The sequence below is a fragment of the Trachypithecus francoisi genome, unplaced genomic scaffold, assembly GCF_009764315.1.
Source record: "Trachypithecus francoisi isolate TF-2019V2 unplaced genomic scaffold, Tfra_2.0 Lachesis_group11, whole genome shotgun sequence".
In the NCBI taxonomy this organism is placed as follows: Eukaryota; Metazoa; Chordata; class Mammalia; order Primates; family Cercopithecidae; genus Trachypithecus; species Trachypithecus francoisi.
This window is the reverse complement of record NW_022681456.1, coordinates 105,111,674-105,132,387: the sequence shown is the minus strand read 5'-3', so window position 1 is coordinate 105,132,387 and position 20,714 is coordinate 105,111,674. Positions and strand designations below refer to the sequence as shown.

Sequence of the window (20,714 nt, the reverse complement as noted above, 5' to 3'; positions counted from 1 at the left end):
AATGCCATATAACCAGTTGATTTTCACTGAATGCTTTTATTGATTTTTGCTAAATTCTTGTATCTTTTGCCAACCTAAGAGTGCGATTAATTCGCAAGTGTAATTCTGACATTAATGTTGATGGAAATTTTCCTTTATGTAATGATTAAGGTGAAAGCCAAACAATGAAGACATTTGTTAGAACCTCATTTATTCAACATTGATATGAGCAACGTTTTCACTAAATCGGGTAATAATTTTCACATACTGGAAAAATATTTCCCCATTTTTGTGTGCTATTCACCATGTGGTAACTATAAATGTGACACTTTAAATGGAATCTGTCTGATTAACATTTTCTGTATCTCTTTTTTGAGTCCAACAATTGGCAAAATAATAAACTTGTGGCACTTGCCAATTTCCATGGTGTAAATGCTCACACCACTACTAATGTGACATCATGGACAGTGGAGTTAGGACAATATAATAGATGTAATAACTAATCTCAAGAGCAAATAGTAAAATGTGGTAAATGGTAAGATAATAGTAAAATGTGGTAAACAGTAAAATAATAGTAAATGTGGTAAAACGACTGGGAACTGATGGGCTTTGGGTATTTATTACCTTTGTTTTTACTGTAATTTATTTAGTGGTAAATTTTTATAACGTAATTCCTAATAGTATGGAGTCCCAGAATGTTGGTCCTGTGTTTATCAGCAATTTATGAAGCAGACACTCTTTGCCAGCACTAGGTGCTAGGGCTTTAAATATGAATAAGGTCTGTCAAGATTTGAGTTTTCCTGGATATGCTCTTGCCTTCCTCTCTTGTCTACTTTTCCTCCCTGAATGATCTCATCCAGGCTCGTGGTTTCATTATCATCTTTATGCTGATAATCCCAAATTTATGTTTCCATCTCTGCTTTTCTACTGCAAGCTCCAGTCTCATAAATTCAACTTCCTACCTGATAACTCCTTTTGGATTTCATATAGTTATTTCATGAAATACAGTTGTTTTTAGAAATGACTACATGAACTCATGACCATTCTAGCCTGGTACACCTTAATGTCCATGTTTTGCTCCAAACCCATGTAGTCTTCCTCCAGTCTCCATCATTCTCAGTCAGTGACACTACCATGAACCAGTTGATTGAGCTCTGATTTTAGGACTCATCCTTGGTCCTTTGCTTTTATTAACTTTCTACATTGAACCTATTGGCAAGTTCTGTTTCTTCTATTCCAAAATACTTCTCAGATCTGACAGTCCTCACCATCTTCACTGCTGTCACCCTAGTCAAAGTCACTATCTCTTATTGGGACTATTGAGAGACTCGACCTGGTTTGGATTTGTGTCCCCACCCAAATCTCATGTCTAACTGTAATCCCCTGTATTGGAAAAGGGGCTGGGGAGCGGGAGGGGAAGTGATTGGATCATGAGAGTGGATTTTACTCTTGCTGTTCTCATGATATTGAGTGAGTTCTCATGAGATCTGGTTGTTTAAAATTGTGTAGCACCTTCCCCTCCACTCTATTCCTCCTGCTACAGCCATGTAGGACATTATTCCTTCCTCTTCACCTTCCGTCATGATTGTAAATTTCCTGAGGCATCCCCAGCCATGCTGCTTGTACTGCCTGCAGAACAGTGAACCAATTAAACCCCTTTTCTTTATAAATTACCCAGTCTCAGGTAGTTCTTTATAGCAATGCAAGAATGAATGAATACACTCATATTTGTTCTTCCTGCCTTCCCTTTTTTGTCACACAGATCTTTCACATGGTATGAAGAAGGAACTCTTAAAATATAAAGCAGCTCACGTCACTTTTTTGCTTAAAATCTCTCCACTAGTTAATGTACTTCAGTTAGATCAAAGTCCAATCTGTAGTAGGCAGAATAATGGGCCTCCATAAATGTCCATGTCCTAATCCCTGGAACCTGTGAATATATTACCTTACATGGCACAGGGAACTTTGTAAATGTGACTACATTAAGGACCTTGGAAAGGAGAGATTATCCAGGATTATCCAGGTGGGCACAATGTAGTCAAAAAGATGTTTACAAGTGGAAGCAGGAGGCAGAAGAGAATTAGAGGGAGAGGTAGCAATGGAAGAGCCAGGTAGATGCAGCACTGCTGTGTTTGAGGATGGAGGAAGGGAGGCAAAACCCAAGGACTATGGGTGCCTCCAGAAGCTGGAAAATGTAAGGAAATGAATTCTTCCCCAGAGTCTCCAAAAAGGAGTGCTGCCCTGCGAACATCTTGAGTTTAGCCCAATGAGACCCATGGAAGACTTCTATCTCAAAGAACTCTCAGATAATACATTTGTGTTGTTTAAGCTGGTAAATTTGTTGTAATTTGTTAGCATAGCCACAGAAAACTAATACAGTAACCTGCAAGACCCTACAACTTTCTCCTCTAGATCCTCACAAAGCTGGTTACTCATCATTTGGATTTCCAGAATCTCCTCAAAAAGGCACCACCACCACCTAGTCACGTTTTACTCTGTGCTTTATTTTCTTAATAGCTTCTGTGAGAATATGAAATTGTCTTAATAATTTGTTTTTGCCTTTATACCCTCTTACCAGATACATACCATTAACATATAAACTTCAGGAAGTCAGGGACCTAGCGTATCATTTTCATCCAGTAAACACTCAGTGAACATATGTTTTAAAAAATGAATGAAAACAGGATGTCTTGCTCAGGATATGCACAGTCTATGGGAGAGAAGATGAGTAAAGCACTGATTACACAGCAGTATAATGAAGGCTATAAAAGGGACTCATATGGGGAGTCACAGGCACCCATAGGAAAAGCACCTTGGCAGGCTCTCCAGAGGAATGACTATCGGGCACAACCTTGAAGAGAAAGTAGGAAGGCAAAAGCCTGGTAAAAATGAGCAGGTGGATTTTCAGGCAGAGGATGTTGGAGGTTGTGAAAAAGAATACACAGGTATTAAAGGAACTGCAGGTGATTTGGTTGCTCTGGAACCTAAAATGAAAGGTAAGAAGGTGTCTTATCACAGGGACTTTGTATGACTTACCAAGAAATGTTGGATTTGTCTAGGTGGCAGGAAAGGGTTTTAAGCAGTGCCAGTTTTGCATTGTGGAAAATTTATTCTGATGACACTATTGATAGTATATTGGAGGGGAGTAATGCTGGAGATGGGACACCAGTTGGGATGATATGGCCATTTTCAAGGAGAAAGATTGTAGGACAGTAACAGTGAAAATGGAGAATGATAGGGAGATCTGGGAAAGTATTTTAGAGGTAGGTTCCGTAGGATTGGTGACCAATTTATTGTGTGGGACACTCAGAGTTTGGCTTGGGTGACTGGACAGAGAGTAGTATCTCCAATAAGAATAAGGAATATGAGAGGAGGATATGAGACAAATTTCACTGTGACAAGTTTGTGATGTGCCATGGGTGGAAGAGGCATCTCAGAGGAAGCTGGATTTAAGTCTGAATCTTGGGAAAGATAGGGCTAGAGATTTATATCTGGAATGAATGGAATATGTGATACGAGTGAGCTATTTCAGGATATGGAGATTAGAAGAGAAGTAGGTTGAGGGTGGAATCCTGGGAAATACTGAATTTTACACATTGGATGAAAGATGTGTGTCCAAGAGTGAGACCGAGAAGGAATAGTCGGAGAAGAAGGAAAGAATAAAGAATGTGCTGTCATCTACAGAAATACCTGGCTCCTTCATCTGTACCTGCAATTTAGTGAGATTTCCAATGTCACCTCTTCCAGGTCCTCTCAAATGGATTCAGTTGCTTTTCACTTTACTGTACTTTTATTATAATGATTGTCACATTGTATATACCTATTTTTTATGCTGGTCTAATTATCCTACTCCTAGATAGTAAACTTCTTGAAAGCAAGGACTATGACTCACTTATCATTCTTTGTAGTTCTCAGTAGGATATCATACACATATTACCTTTATGACAAATTAATATGGCCACTGAATATAGCAGATATTTTGGAAAGTAGCCTTTATTCATATTTTAAAGAAACAAAAGTCATTTGATTAAGTGCTACCAAACAGCTAAGCAAAATATTTCTTTAAGATGATGGTAGTGTATCATCTTAATATACTTGATCATCATGAGCTCCTGTGTAATCATAATAAATATTAATTGCATACTTATTATGTTCCAAGTGTTCTGCTGAGTGCTGTTGAGTTCTGTTGAAATCTGTTGATTTCCTTTAATCTTCACCTATCGCTGGGCATCATTATTCTTATTTCACAGATGGAAGATAGGAATCTCAGAGAGGCTGAGTAACTTGCCCAAGATAACACAGCCAGTAAAGAGCTAAGATTTAAAGCTAGATACCGTGCCTGCAGAGCTGGTGTTCTAAGTGCCTCTCGAGGGCCTTTTAGGTGACATTAGGGAAATCGTGAGCCAAGGCAGGTAGGATGCAGAATGGGTACTTCAGGGGCCTGTAAAAGGATTTTGCTAATTTAATTGCCGGGAATCAGGTAGGCATTTTGAACAGTTAGAAAGAAATACTTGACATATTGGCATGTGAAGCAAATAGTTACATTTTTGTGATGTACCTTAAAACAAAGGTCCGTAACCCACACAGCAGAAGGTGGGCGGTGGACATGCAAGTGAAGCTTCATCTGTATTTACAGCCACTCCGCATTGCTTGCATTGCCGCCTGAGCTCCACCTCCTGTCAGATTCTCAGGGGAGTGCAAACCCTATTGTGAACTGCGCATGCGAGGGATCTAGGTTGTGTGCTCCTTATGAGAATCTAATGCCTGATGATCCTTCATTGTCTCCCATCACCCCCATATGGGACCATCCAGTTTCAGGAAAATAAGCTCAGGTCTCCCACTGATTCTACATTATGGTAAGTTGTATAATTATTTCATTATATAGTACAATGTCATAATAATAGAAATAAAGTGCACAATAAATGTAATGCACTTGAATCATCCTGAAACCATCGCCACCACCCCAGTCTATGAAAAATTGTCTTCCATGAAACTGGTCTCCGGTGCCAAAAAGGTTGGGGACCGCGGCCTTAAAACAAAGACTTGCTGATTTAAACAAATACTAGAGTAAGATCAGTTCTTTCAGCAAGTGATTTAGAATGCAGAACTTTGCCACAGTTTACCATAGCACAAAAATCAAATGCTGGCCACCAGGCTCTAAGGCAGGAACAAGTGAATTGAATGGAGTAAAAGACCCAGAAAAGAGTTTGGTGCCTAAGCTAGGAGAGTTTTAAGATGTCTTATGTTATTGTATCCCTAGTAATAACCATCCCTCCTATTCTTTCCTGTTTATCAACCAGGTAAGGCATGGTTTTCATTCCCCAGGCATGGTAACATTGTAGCATGTAACATATACATTCTGAGTTTCTCTTGGACTGTGAGCCTCTCAAGAATAGAGCTCAGTTTTTCCATTTTTCTGTGTCAAATACAGAACAAAAGCAGGCAATGAATAGGATACAACTTATGACAATTATTGCAATATAAGGCAGATGTGAGCTCCAAGACAGTAGGAACTTTGCCTTTTTTGTTTACCTCTGATTCTTCAAGACAGATACTGAGCTCGGTAAATATTTGTTGAAAGAATAGATGGTTTTATAGCATGGTTTTATATCGTCTGAAAGGTAGAATGGACCGTCTACTAAATCTTTCTGTTTCCAGGGGCTCTAATTATATTATTCATAGTCTAAATTCATATCAAAAGTTATGAGTTGGTCACTCTCCTTCTCTGCCAATGCAGTAAGAACTCTGTTTATTTTTAAGTATACTTTTTCCAGATCATTCAACATAATGACAAATTTGCTAAAAATAATCATTTCTATAGCACCATATGGGTATATTTCCAACTATTATTTCAATTAATTTAATAATAGAGTATACTTAAGTGATTAGCTATCTTATATTATTGGAGAAGAGAATTCTAATGTGAGACATTACCCACTCAAATCCATATTTTATGAATTGTGTCTAGTCTATTTTTTAGTTTATTAGGAAAAACTAGGATTGTCACATCTGTCAAACTCTTATCACATCTACCTTTGTGTAACTGAAATAACTCAGACTTCACTGGCCAGATAGCATTGTTGTATTACAACTTCACCCCAACGCAAGTGGCAAAAACCAAATTCACATTAGCTGAAGCAGTGAGAGATTATTGGTCCATGTAACCAACTGAAGGGAGGCAAGGTGACTGGACCTGCAGATGTGAGCATCATTAGCTGTCTTTCGCTCCAGTTCTCATGTCAGGTTACCTCTGCAAAGGAGCTTTATTTTCTCAAGCCAGTTTCTTCCTCAAGACTTAACCGAGGTTGGGGATGGGGGCCTGCAGCTTTAAGGCCTATCTTCACCACTTTGTAACCAGATCCTTCCACCTTTAGTTCAAGTAAGGCTGGGAAACGACTCCGCACAGCTCCTCTTGCGGCACTTGATCAATCACTGTGTCCTGGGAGGGCTGGTGAAGGGCTCTGATTCATCCAGTGTCAGGAATGGGCTCACCCTTATGGTTGGGGGTGGAGTGAAATGTGTGTCAGTGGAGTCAGGGAAAAGTGCAGGGCAGACAACACAGTGGCGTCCACTGTGCCCAGGACATTAGCATTGGTACCCTGTTAGGAGATGGCAGGACATTCTGTCTCATACAGAGCCTCTGCCACTAACACTTCTGGGCATCCTCAAGGTGCCTTCAAGTATCCAAGACTCAGTCTTGGTTTTCACTCTCGACTGTGACTCTTGCAGTCTTGGATGTGTTCATGCAATTCCTCTTTTGAGGCAGGAATGGCACCACCACCATGGCCTCAGATTGGGTGGAGATGAATACAACTCCATGTAGACAGAACTGATATTCCATCCTCATGCCCCTATGACTAATGCTTCTTTTAGGAGCTAGGATGGAGAAGACATAACATGACTCCTTGTGTCCCATGAACTCATGGTACAGTTCACTGCTTTGGTGCTACAGCTGGCTGGGTCAGGACTTTGTGGACCCATGTACACATGTTCACCCATTGGCCACATACCACTTGGAAGGCTGAAACTGTTCCTGTTCCTGTTGACTGTTGCCCTCTCACCTTAGCTGACATTGACCTTTTGCTGCCCATGGAGCTGGAAGTCAGCCTTCCCTGATATTGGCTAAATGACAGCAGTTGTGCTGTTCTGTAAATCCAGAGAAGCAGTTGCCACCCACAAGAGACAAGTGAAGAGAAGGGTGGTGCCTTTCCCCCTACATAGCAAAGTGGGGCAGGTGGTGGTGGTTCACCTTCTCCAAGTCAGACCTATCAAGTCTTCCCCAGAGTGTGCAACCTGCCGAGACAGATGGCCTGAGATGGGATGGATTCATCATCACTTTCCAAGTTATGTGCAGATGGACAGTTACACTAGATACCCTCGTTCTTAGGGTGGCTTCTTGGAGCACCCTCAGTCTCACCCTCATTCTGACTCCTGTTGCGCCCGTTTCCATGTAAGAGCGGTAAGGGACATTTATGCTGTTCAGTTGTACCACTCAGAAGTGATTCTTTGCTATGAGTTGATTTAGTCATATAATTCCTCAAAATACCGATTCACCTAAACCTTAGTATTAGTAGGAACCACAGCCTCTCCATACCACAACTGAGACTCAACAGTCCAGTGTTTGAGTGATCCTTCAAACCTTGGCCTTCAGGTGAAGACAGGCAGATCACTTGAGGTCAGGAGTTCAAGACCAGCCTGGCCAATATGGCAAAACCCAGTCTCTACTGAAAATACAAAAATTAGCCAGGTGTGGTGGCACAGGCCTGTAATCCTAGCTACTCTGGAGGCTGAAGCAAGAGAATTGCTTGAACTGGGGAAGAGGAGGTTGCAGTGAGCTGAGATCGGCCACGACACTCTAGCCTGGACGACAGAGCAAGACTGTCTCAAAAATAAAATAAAATAAATCATTATTTCCCTTTAATTTACCGACAATAAGGTCAATAAGCTTTAAACTTTAAGATTTCATTGATTCAACCAAAAAAGCAGTATTTAAATTACATACTTTTACTTACAAACACACAAGGCTAAGTAATATATAAGAATAAAGCTTTGATGTGCAGTGCAAGTTTATCTCACAGGTTTTAAAACGACTGATAGCAAGGATTCAGGTACCTGAACAAAGATTTCAGGTTGGTAGGGTTGACTCTTTTTCCAAGGATGCTCTTCAAAACATAAGCAAATTGATAAATACAAGTGGATAGGTGAAGTAAGACTCTTGCTTAATTCCACTTTCTGGAAATATCCGTATCTGAGCTTTAGCTCAGCCAAGACATCTTGTAATATATATAATAAAGCAATATGCAATGAAAGTAGGATCTGAGAAAATAAAAACAATAATTTTGGGTTTTGTTTTTCTTTTCTTTTCTTTTCTTTTTTTTTTTGAGACAGAGTCTTGCTCTGTAGCCTAGGCTATAATACAATGGCATGATCTTGGCTCACTGCAACCTCCGCCTCCCAGTTCAAGTGATTCTCCTCCCTCAGCCTCCTGAGTAGCTAGGATTACAGGCACCTGCCATCATGCCCAGCTAAATTTTGTATTTTTGTAGAGATGGGGTTTTACCATGTTGGCCAGGTTGGTCTTGAACTCCTGACCTCAGGTGTTCCACCTGTCTTGGCCTCCCAAAGTGCTGAGATTATAGGCATGAGCCACCTCCCCCAGCCCAGCCATACTATTTACACATGAAAAAAGGCATGGAGGTATTTTTTGATTACTACTTAATGCAACATCAGAAATTTTTGTGTGAGCAGAAACAACTATAAAAGATGCAGAACTTTTTTCTCCCCACTCTTCCTCTGCAAGCCTGACAATAGAAGGCTTTTAAGGGAGCAAGTGCTTGCTTTTCAATGATCTATCCCTGTCAATCGTCAAGTGAATGTGTGCAGAGCCACAGGTCCTATGGGTAGGTGGTTAGGTTGCTGTAGTTTGGGGTTAACAGCAAGGCTCTCAAAATGTATGTGGGAGGGGGCAGGTGCATGTTTGTACCTCTGCGTTTGCACTAATAGAATCTTCTTGTTACAAAGATTGTACTTAAGACAACATTTTGGAATTCTAGAATATATCTTAATATTTATTTAGTGAGTTTAATGCTTAATTTTATAAAATAGACATGCCTGGGGATTTTTAAGACAATTGGTAAGCTTATTCTATAGTCTGGAATTCTGTTTTATAAATTTCTCTGAAGGGAGGGACCCACATAACTCATCTGTGGCCAGCAACCCATGAATTAACATGGGGCTCTTATTGAGGACCTAGCTGCACAGGCCCTGCTGCCTTCCCATCCTCCCGCCAGCTGAGTGCCAGGCCATCTCCATGGCTGTGTGTGCAGCCTTACATGGGGGCTATTTTGGGGTGACCAGCTTCTTCCCCAAATTCGAATTGGGCGATTGGCCTGGAGTTGTGTTACTCTGAAGGAGATGAAGATGCTGCATAGTTTGTATTTTTGTTCTGGGCACCGATGGGGAGGAGATCTTAAATCGATTTGAATAAAATCTAGACAGTGAATAATCCTGTTGAATGCTTTAGAACTGACTTTTTGAGATAAAGATGAACAAGGCAGTCTTGTGTGATGATAAAGAACAGGCCAACACAACATGCTGCTTTACAGAGTGGATGTAAGTGAAAAATTCAAGGGTTGGAGTAGGTCATAATTCCTCTACTTAACGTTTTACGATTTTGGCATCTTGCATTCTATAATATTTTAACCCAGTTTCATCTTGTTTCAGGCATGGTTTTCTAAAACTATGTCTATATCAGGTGAAAACATGAACTCTAAATACTGTAACATGGTGCATTTTTCTTTTTAAAAAGCTTGCTTTATGATGAAATTCTCTCAGTTGTGCTTCTATGTGACATTTCCATTCAGAAATGTCTTGAAAATAAATGAAGATGTTATGAGAATTACAGTGGACAAAATGCCCATCCTGACTGGCTAATCTAGTGCAATTACTGATCTCATCTGTGTTATCACACTCGCAGACATGCCAGGTGCCTCCCCCAACCTCCCCCAACAATGCACACAAATGCCTGGATTTTTTAAAATCAGAAATTCTCTTTGTTCTCCATCACACATTATTCCTGTTTAAGGTTTTCAACTTGAAAAACTTCAAGCCATCTTGGATTTTAAAGTAATGGTAGATTTTTCTTCTGGAATATTTATCTTATGTGGAGAAGCACTTACTATAAATGGTGAATACAGAGCTTACTCCCTTTACCTGATGCAATAGATTTGATGGAGTTTCTATATTCCAAGTCAACATCACTATGGCTGTTTGGTTGTGTTGCTGCGTTTGTAAACATTCAATAAAAGTCTACTTGTCTATAACTCTTGGGATTAGAAACTCTTAATTTCTTGTATTTGTATACATCTACCTTGCATGTGTATGTATCTACAATTCCTTTTATTTGTATACATCTACCATAATGGTGATTTAGGGGCACTGTGAAAGCAAGAATTATTTTTAAAATTGTCAAAGAAAGGTCAAATTCTGTCGCTAATGATTTCCATATTTTGCTCACTTTATTTGGGGGCAAAAAAATCAGCTTTAGAGCAGCCAAACACCAGACTTGAAGCCCAGCTTCCCCTTTCCCTAGTGCTGCCCTGTGGCAAGTGACTTCACCTTTCTCAGCTTCATTCTACCCATCTTTCTCTTATGAATAATCCTATCTAGCTTATAGGTTTCTTGTGAGAGTTGAACAAGACAATAAATGTACGTGTCTGGTGCATAATTTTTACTCAGTACCTGTTGCCTGTTACCATCCACAACAGCAACGAAAACAATAATAATACCTTGGAAATAGTCTGTGTGGAGCATATGCTATAATTTTTGTTAGCCGAATTATGGAAAAACCCATTACTCAATTACTACACCTTTTATTATACAGTTAACATATGTAGATTAGTAGACATGTGCATACACACATCCATACATACTGCACCTGAAATGTTTTTTAATTTTAATTTTTTTAGAGCCTTTAAGTGAACCATGATGCACCTGAAATTTTTAAGGAGAGGTTCTAGAATTTAAATCCTTTTGCACATGTACGCACATACTCTCAAGGTCAATACTTCCTCACATCTTCTGAAAGGTAGGAAGAAACATGGGCACATAACTATGCTATATGGGGGACTGTCTCAAACTTGAAGATGTTTCTGGTCGACTGAACACCATCCTAACCTAGGGCACCCATGGTTTATAGCTTCTTCTTGATTGTGTCAGGAAGGGCTCAAGGTCAAGCTCACGTTAGCCACAAGAAAGGAAGCACTTTGGAGAAAGCAGAAATGGGTTTGACTCTGGGGCAACTCGGGGATGCTTTAGTTCACCTCCCAGGTCTCACACAGCAGGCTTCCCACACCTGGTAGCACCATCGCACAGCTGGGTATTTTGACACTGAGCAGCAAAGTTCAGTAAAAGGTTTCGCTCATGTGTATGCAACGCCCTCCCAAATATGGCATCCTCACATTTCAGTCTCTTACCCAGTTTGAGTTTCACAGACTGATGCTATAAACTGGTTTCATTATTTTTTTTTATTTAAGCTAATGTTCTTATTTTCCCTGGAATGACTACATTGTTTCTTTGTCCTGTACATACAATTTATATATCCTTCAAAAAGAGCTCGTTTACAAGTGTGCTTTTAAAACGGAAGCCAAATGAGAAACATTTTAAAATTTTTGTGCAAATCCTTGTACATGTTTAATTTGGGGAGTCATCTGCATCATTATAATGTATTTGCTTACTAAAAAATATTTTAAGGGAAACCCTTGAGGCCCCACAGTTGAGAATATTTTGTCATAAACCAGCATAAAGCCAAATGCTGAGTGCTAGTGGATTTTGGAAAGAGGCATAAGGCTTTCGATTTTTTTAGCCCTCTCTTAAGACCTGGAAAGGGACAGTCCTCACAGGGATTTGTGATGTATTCTGCAGGAGGATAATTTTGCCTCTGGGAAAATCAGAGCCAGGCCAAAATCACTCCTGGGATTTTGAAGTCTGAAGTCACTTGTTTGGCTCTGCTCACTGGAGAACTCAAGAATGCTATTCATCGGCCAGTGTGAACAGTGGTTGAGAAATGACTTGCTGTAATAATCATTTCCAGAATTTTTTGAGATACAGAAATTGTTCCGCATTGCTTTTCAGGCACTGGAATGGCACATTTTGGTGGGCTTTTCAGGTGGAACTTAGGAAAAAAAGGGGCAAGTCTATATTTTAATATTTCTATGACTGTTCTTTCTCTCAGAGAACGCTTGAGTGCCCTGTTAGTCTTTTGAACAGGTTTTCTTGGGAAAAAAAAAAAAAATTGTGCTATAATGCCAGCATGAGATCAACTTTTGTTAAAATACCTAGGCAAAACCACCAAACATTGCTAAATCCTTTTGGAGAGGCTAGAGAGAAACTGAAGGAAGTTACAGTTCATTCCAAAATATTTGGATTAGAACTGGCATTATTTCCCTATTTAGATCTCTTCTCAACCATAAAATAAAAATCACATACATTGTGTTATTTTTCTCTTGCTGTTACCCAGCACAGCTGACCCCTTAAAATCCTCAGTTGGGTTCTAAGCTTTTCTGAGGCACCCTTTCACAGAAAGCTTTCACTATTGCATTGAAAAACAAATCATTTATTCATTCAACATCATTCAACACTAAATACCTAGTGTGTGTCAGGCACTATTCAGAGTTCTTGGGAGTAAATCAGTGAACAAAGAGACAAAGCTCCCTGCCCCCATGGAGCTTGCAGTTTAGCTCATGCAGAGGATCTAATTTACCTATGCATGACAAGACCTGACCCTCAGCATGCTTCAAGGTTCCTTATGGTCCAGGGGGATCTAGTACAAATTTCTTGTAACAGGGCTGCAGAATTTTCTAACACACTATGCTACATGTGGATAAAATAAATATATCTTAGACTTTTGTCCATACCTGGTCCCATCTTCCTCATGTGCCCCTGCATGGTAGAAAACAATAACAAAACAAAGCAACTAGAATTTTTCTCATCCAATGCAGTAATGTAACCATTGCTTTTGGATAATGCTTAGTCCCTAGATTGAAAGAGAGAAGGAGGGGAAAGAGATGTCATACCAGATAATACTTTTGAATCCTGGAAGAAGAATTTCTCAATATTTTTTTGAATAGCATAATTATGAATTATGCTATTCATAATTCAGTGACTACAAACACAATACACTTTTAAGTCTAATCTGCATTACTGACATTTCCCTCATCATTTTCTTCATTCTAGGCAATCCACAAAACAGTAAGTGAAGAAGCCCTGATCTGTCACGTTTGCTCCTTCCCATGGTGTAAATAGTCCCACCATGGCTAATTTAAAGTAACCGATGTGAGGTCACTGCTTGCAGGAAAGATGCGCACCAGCTTACCATTATGTAATATTTCCACCAAACAGATACGTAGCCATCAATAACCTCAAGATCACAGATAACAATAAAAATGTGGCATAAGTAAAACAATTAGGAAGTGATGAGTTTTAGGCATGTGTTACTTTTGCCTAATATAATTTATTTAATTGTAAATTTATAACATTTAATTTTTAATAACGGCTATGTTTAGCAACTGGCTTGCAAAATTCCTGACAATTTAATAATCAGCTCTCAGAAGTCACTATGTCAGGGCAAAACCACGGTAATAATAAATGCCATCTCTCTTTCCCTTATCACTCTATTTTAATCCAACAGCCAATCATGCAGACCCTACCTCCAAAACATATCTTGACCACTTCCCTACTGCAACAATAGTTCTTATCACCCTCACCACTCACCTGTATCCCTGCCATAGCCTCTAGCTGTTCTCCCTAGTTCATTCCTTATCTGTGTCTCATAGTCCACTCTCCCACACGGGAGCCAGTCATATTTTTAAAATATACGTACCATATCACTTCTCATCTTAAACCGTTCAACGTCTTCCTGTTGTTCCTAGAAGAAAACTCAAGCTCTTACCATGCCCAGTAAGGGCCTATCTTATCTGGCTGCAGCCTGCCTTCCAACTTCATCTTGCCATTGTCTGACTCAGCACTTCATTCCAGCCATGCTGGCCATTTTTCTTCTCCTAAAACATACCTGTTGTGTAGCTGCTTCTGGGCCATAGCACTTGTTCCCTCTGCCAGGAATGCTCTTCCCCCACAGCATTCCAAGGCTGGCTCCTTCTCATTGTTCAGGTTCTAGCTGAAGTATCATCTCCTAAACGAAGTCTGTCCCTGACTATTTTATCTGAAGTGAACCCCATTCCCCATACCACCACTCTCTGTCATATTCCCTTGTTCTCAGGAACTCAGGAAAATTAGCCTCTAAACCTCAGTTTTCTCATTTGTTAAATGGAAGTAACTGTAGTGCACATTCCTCATAGGGTTGTGAGGATCAAACGATTTAATATATGTAAAGCACTTTGAACCCTGCTTGGATCTTTTAAGCACTATCTATATAAGTTTAGCTGCTAATATTATCATCATCATTTTTATTGAAGTATTATTATAATCTTCATTATTATTGGAGTATTCAAAGTACCTATCACTGTCTAAGAATATTTTATCTATTTGTTTGCTTTCTTATTTCTTTTCTCCTCTACTGGAGTTTGAGCTGCATGAGAGCAGTGACCTTGAATGATTCATGCCCTGCTGTGTTCCGTCACTTAGAATAGTGCCTGCTACACACTAAGTACTTAAATATTTTTTGAATGAATGTGTGCATAAATGAATAAACACAAGAACTGGTGGTGACACCATTCTGAGCCTTGGTTTATTTTTAGAAAATGTGATTAAATGTGATTACAGAGGCTTGCAGTCAGCGTGGTTGGAAGGACACAACCTTTTTTGTAGGTGGTGGAACTTCTGGACTCCTGTTGCATGTCTGTTGCAAGGTCTTCCACGAATTCTGGTTTCTGGTCCTTCTTGAGTGCTGAGTAGCTGATGTCCCAGTGGTCCCAATCATCAGGAATATTGTGGCTATGCTTAGCTCTCATAGTGAAGTCTAAGTTGTGAGAACTAGTAGCTTATGGTTCCTCCTGATGGAAGGATAGTGCTTAATAAGATCCAAGCAGGGTTCAAAGTGCTTTACATACATTAACTCGTTTGATCCTCACAACCCTATGAGGAATGTGTACTACAGTTACTTCCATTTAACAAATGAGAAAACTGAGGTTTAGAGGCTAATTTTCCTGAGTTCCTGAGAACAAGGGAATATGACAGAGAGTGATGGTATGGGGAATGGGGCTCACTTTAGATAAAATAGGCAGGACAGACTTCTTTTAGGAGATGATACTTCAGCTAGAACCTGAACAATGAGAAGGAGCCCAGAAGCAGAAGAACTATGAGCTATGATTCCCGAAGCAGCCAAGGGCAAGGAAGTTGAGTGCCTCTGAACATTTGTTCTGCTCAATGAAAGAACTCAGTCATGGGGTACCCCTTGTGGAAAAACTTGGAGCAGCCTCAGAAAGACTACCATCCTTTGCTTTTGTAGTGGTTACATTTAGAACAGATATGTGCAAAAAAACCTATGGCAAAAACCTTATCTTGGGCTTGCTTCTCTTGAACCTGAGCAGTCACTCAAAAAGGCACTATGTAAAGGCCCATTTCTATATTTTTCACTTTTCATTTAGGTCCCTGATATGTCAGAAGATGACAGGGTTCATGAAGATTTTCTGTAAGTCACCCTCGGTTGATCTGGAATACCAAGTTGCTTTACTCTACAGTAAGCTTTTTGAGGACAGCCCATGTGTGTTATTCACCGTTACACACAAGTACCTAGCGCCGAGCCTTGCACTGAGCAGTAACCTATAGATACAAGATAGACTTCCATGTTCAGAACAACATTGCGTTAGAGTACGGCACCTGAAATCTTAGCAGCCGGGGCTTGGTGAAACTCTGTAGAGTTCCAGGGAGATCCTCCCTGCCTCCTTCACCAGTGCCTCTTAAGGAGGCACTAAGCAGAAAGGAGGCAGGCTTTGGAATCAGACAAATGTGGCTTCAGGTTCTGGCACTAGTTAAATGACTTAGGGAATGACTAATTAAGTGACCGTGGGGAAGTTACTTAACCTTTCTAATTTATAAAATGAGAACAAATGGTACCTATAAAGATGAACCGAGATAGAGTAGGTAAATATTTCAGCTGAGAACCCAGTATCCTCTGTACATTCAATTATTGTTGATATGAATGTTATGGAGTGTTTTCTGTTTGTGTATGATCAGCATGCAGATTAAGGGGCAGAGAGGTCTAAGGCAGAGTAGAATTGGGCCCAGGAACGTGGGGCCACATCAGATCCTGGACCAGAATTATATGAGGAAGTAGTGGGGTTTGGGCCCAGGATTTGAGGGATGGTGATGGTAGTGTATGGTGAGGAAGCTGGGCGTGACAGTATAACAGAGAAAAGAGTCTATGGAGCTCAGGATAGATTAATTTTTATAATAGGAAACTGTATTAGTAGTGATATGTAGATCTCTATCAGATTACTAGAGGACATCTATTCTTTACTGAATATCGACTTTTTAGGGGGAAAAAAGCAAAACTAAGTTCTATGAATATCAAATGAGAAGAACTTGGTAGATGGCTGCTTTTAAAGTTATAACTAGTGTATTCATGGTATACAGCAAGGCCATTGGGTAACACCTCTTTCTTCTTAAATTGGGTAAATCAAATAATAGTGAATCACAAGTTAAAGTTACTTGTCCAGACTGATCAGGGAAAGGTGAATTAGAAGATGAGAAGGTGAAAATTAAAGAAGAAACAATTACCAACACGGAAAGGAGGGCTGCAGATGACAGGGATGGGAGCACATATCTGGAAATGGAAGGGGATGGTGTTGTGGACAGAGGAAAAGAGCAAAAGATCATCAAACTTTCAATAACATAAATGTGACCCTCACTTTACCCTTAAATGGTAATGGCACACAACCTGAAAGTCTCAAAAGGAATATGTACATTAACTTTAAAAAAGAGTCTTCAGGCACCTCAGTAATAGACTGATGACCACTGGATGGTTTTGTTAATATATGTATAGGCAAGAGAGTAATTTGGCAGAAAGAGGAAGAGTTAATCTGAAAGAGGAAATTTGAAGTTAGAAGAACATGAAGGCAAATCGTTCATGATAAATGTGAAGGAAAGAGCAAGATTTAATTATGAATCAGGGGCACAAAAAATAGAGCTAACATTAATGGCCACTTACTGCACATGAAGCCCACTGTGCTAAGCTTTTCCCAGGTACCATTACGTTGTTACCACAGCAACCTGTGGGGTGAGCCCTGTTGATAGCTCCAGTGAACAGGGCAAGTCAGTAGTTTCCTTGTGATAGAGCTGGCAGGTAGAAGTTCTGAGTTCTGAACCTCACCTCTCTCAGACAAAAGCTCCTGTGTGTAACCATTCAGCTGAAGTGCTTGCTCAAAAGGCTGAGAAAAGATGATGAAGAAGATTGGGAGCGGATTGAGAAGGAAAGTGCAAAGAACTTTGATGGTAAAGAATCTTAGAATGAAAGTAAGACATGGCAAAGAACAAAAGGAAGAAAGCATATCTAAAGGAGTAAAGAAATTAGTATTTCTTGGCCACCTTATGTGATTAAGATGCACAAATACAAGCTCTTTTAGTTCACACCAGAACTCCGTGAAGTACACATGACTTCCGTTTACACAGATGAGGAGATACAAGTTCAGAGAAGTCACCGTTAATCACATAGCTCACAAATACCTGAGCCAGGATTAGAACTGCTGTCTGCAGCATTAGAAAGCCCACAGTATTTTCATTCGAACTTGGGAAAGGAAGTGCTAAGCCAGGGTGTGAGGGAGCAGAGATGGCATCTACCTCGAATGGTGGGGTAAAGATGCAAATAAAGCATGACTAGAAAGACAAAAAAGGGAAATGAGAAAGGGAGGACCACAGAGTGATAATTAGCCTCACACCACCTGTTCTTCCTTTGACTGAAGAGGTCCCTCGTCGAGGCTGAGTAACAAACAAAGCAACCGAGTTGCTCAGAGAGGCCGGCGGATTCTTCCACTGGTCACCTGCTGAAATGTTCACTGACAGCAAAACATGTGATGCGGAGAAACTCCTGACAATGACAAGAAAGATTCCAGACAATGGACACACTGCTGACTGTGACAGAAGTTTCATAGAAAATAATTTTTAAAAGGGACAAATATAGAGAGCAGCTCAGGAAGACACGCTCTGTAAAGGTGGTTGGCAGGAAGTACGGTTGCTGTAGAGGACACAGCGAGACATAACTGGACATGAAAAACAACCCTGTGAGGTTTGTAGCATAGGTTTGTGTATCACGGTTTTGCATATGAGGAAACTGGCCCATAGCGTTTGAGGACTTGCCTGTGGTGCCTGAGTTTTAGAATCCAGGTGTCTGACTCTAAATCTAGTGTGCTGAATACTGTACCATTTTCATTTAAACAAATATATTTCTAATGGTAAATTTGAGGTATCATATATTGGGGGAAAAGGTTTAGAGCAGGGATCTTTACTTTGTTCTATACAGGTAGCTCTTTTCAGATACTTTTTCATGTTTAGTAAAAACAACTCTGCTCTCCAGATGAATGGCATTCAGCTCAATCTTGTTAGTGCTGTTTTGTTTGTGGTAGCATTTTCCAGGTGCAGATTCATAGCACCTTAACTTTGTATTGGCTAATAATTAACAAAAGTGGCTGCTGACTTCACAAAGTGATTGCAGATTTTACTGCAAGTTCTTTTGTTTGCAACTGTCTAGGATACAATGATCATGTGGAAGGCGGTTCTTTGATGGCTAATTCTATACCATTAATAAAGTAAACTGACTTCTGGGAAATACATTCTCACTCTTGGACCCTGGAGTCTTGGTTTTACACATAAGCATTTTTGAGTAACTTGGAGTGAATTAACTTTGGTCCATTCAAATTGGATCAACTCATCCTCAGGCCCACAAAAATTCACATTGGATATACTGTGCTCATAATTATCAATGCCACGCTGACACTCTCAGGCTGTTCAGATGACTCATTTTGCTTCTTTTAAAAAAAATCTGGGAGAATGCTCACACATACCCAGATTATTGTGCTAGGCTGAAAACACTAGAAATCATGGTCAAGGTGACTTTGAAGTCTCTGTTAATTGTCTCTAGACAGTTCATGGCTATATTCTATACCCCTGCTTCATTCTGCTTTGACAAAATGAATATTTCCCAGTTTTTGATTAGATTTAAGTGACTCAGTGACGCTATGGCAACCCTAAACTATGGGACAAAAGTCAATGTCTTGACCATTGTATGGCCTCTTTATGAAGAAATCAGCTGTTTCTTGGGACCAGATGGGCAATGTACTCATTTCTCCTTTTAACATTTTATTTAGGATTCAAAATATTTTCATAAGGAAACCCCCACAGATCTCATTATCTACCTTCTGACCTGTGGTAAAGTCATCATGAAGGAGCAGTTACTTTGTCTTTTTTTTTTCCTCAAATTCCCAAATCCAAGGCAACCAGAAATGGCGAATAGGTTTTGTTTTAGGAGGCAGAAAATATGTTGATTTTAATTATTTCAAAAAACACAAGTGGGATATTAATTCGTGTAGCTTGATGTGATCATCTTAAATGCCAACTCCTATGCATTGTTCAGCTCTTTCCCACGTCATTATATATTTTTCTTTCTTTCTTTTTCCTTCTTTCCTTCCTTCTTTCTTTTCCTCCCTCCCATCCATCCTTCCTTTCTTTCTTTTCTTTCTCTGTCTTCTTTTCCTCCTCCCTTCTTTCCTTTCCCTTTCTTTCTAATTCATTTGAATTTGTGAATCCTTACTTCCCACTGTGAGCATTTCCTCCCCATCATATGCCAGTGTAGGGGCCTACCCTGCCCAAGTTCTGTAAAGAGACTCATAACCTTCCTGGGCACATCCATCTCCCCAGACAACAACCTGGTAGGAACTGAGAAGGCTTGACTGCTTGGTCATGGCCCCTCAGGCTCTGAGTGACAGGAACTCCTACCACCTGCATTACAGGATCTGCAGGAAGTCCCTCTGATTTTGCTGGTCCACTCTGAACAGTCTGCAGCAATTCTTTTGATAACCAGAAGAGGCAGATGAGTCCTGGCTGAGGAAGGCTGGGTAGAGGGTTGCTGCACACACACAGCTGAGGCGCCTCAGGGCAGGGCTGCTCCTGTAGCAGACCCCTGGAACCCCTTTTTGCTTTGTGTCTAGGACTCTCTGGCTTGCCCACTGCACACAGTGGTTCCTTTAAAGCAAGGTGTTGTGAGTCTCAGCTGAACGCTAGTACAAGATTGGCCTCATACTATGGGCAGGACATTGACTGCCTGCTCTTGCCAGTAGAGTCCATTGTGTGGTCAAGCTCAGAGGCACAGAGGAGGAGATCTGGGGTCAGGATACCTTCCAATGCGACTGACAACAGCAGAGACAGCTGGTCAGGAGCTAGGTTAGGCCATGCTCTCCTTTGCCCCTTTGCTTTTCATTAAGTCTCCTCATGCGCACAGCAGCCATGTGACCAGCTCTGGGGTCAGGAAAGGCACCTCTGCCCATGGCTGGAGCCTGGCTCCACTCAGCCCTTGCCAGGCTGGATGGGGAGGGGAGGTGGAGCTGCCTGGAGTGCAGAACTAGCCATGGGTTGTGACAGATTGACAGTGATGGGCTGAGAGGTGTGACCCTGCTGGGACATGCCCTGGGCAGAAAGAAGGGGTCATCTAAGGCCACAGAAGGGCCCCAAGGCAAACTCTCTGCCCAGTGAATTAATTTAGTCACGTAGGCAGGAGTTTGGTTAATACC

General features: G+C 40.6%; 1 protein-coding gene across 7 annotated transcripts in view; it reads left to right on the top strand.

The window, feature by feature from the left end:
• The window catches only part of SSPN (sarcospan), a 108,692-nt gene that overhangs the window by 17,013 nt on the left and 70,965 nt on the right, over positions 1 to 20,714 (top strand). Inside the window, exon 1 of one of the 7 annotated variants that reach the window (XM_033222620.1) lies at positions 4,816 to 4,835. The exons of 4 other annotated variants lie outside the window; for them this stretch is intronic. The gene's annotated coding sequence lies outside the window, so the exon portion shown is untranslated. Of the gene's footprint in view, positions 1 to 4,815; positions 4,836 to 17,357; positions 18,218 to 20,714 lie in introns of those variants that run through there. 2 more of the 7 variants (XM_033222618.1, XM_033222621.1) reach the window with 2 other exon arrangements.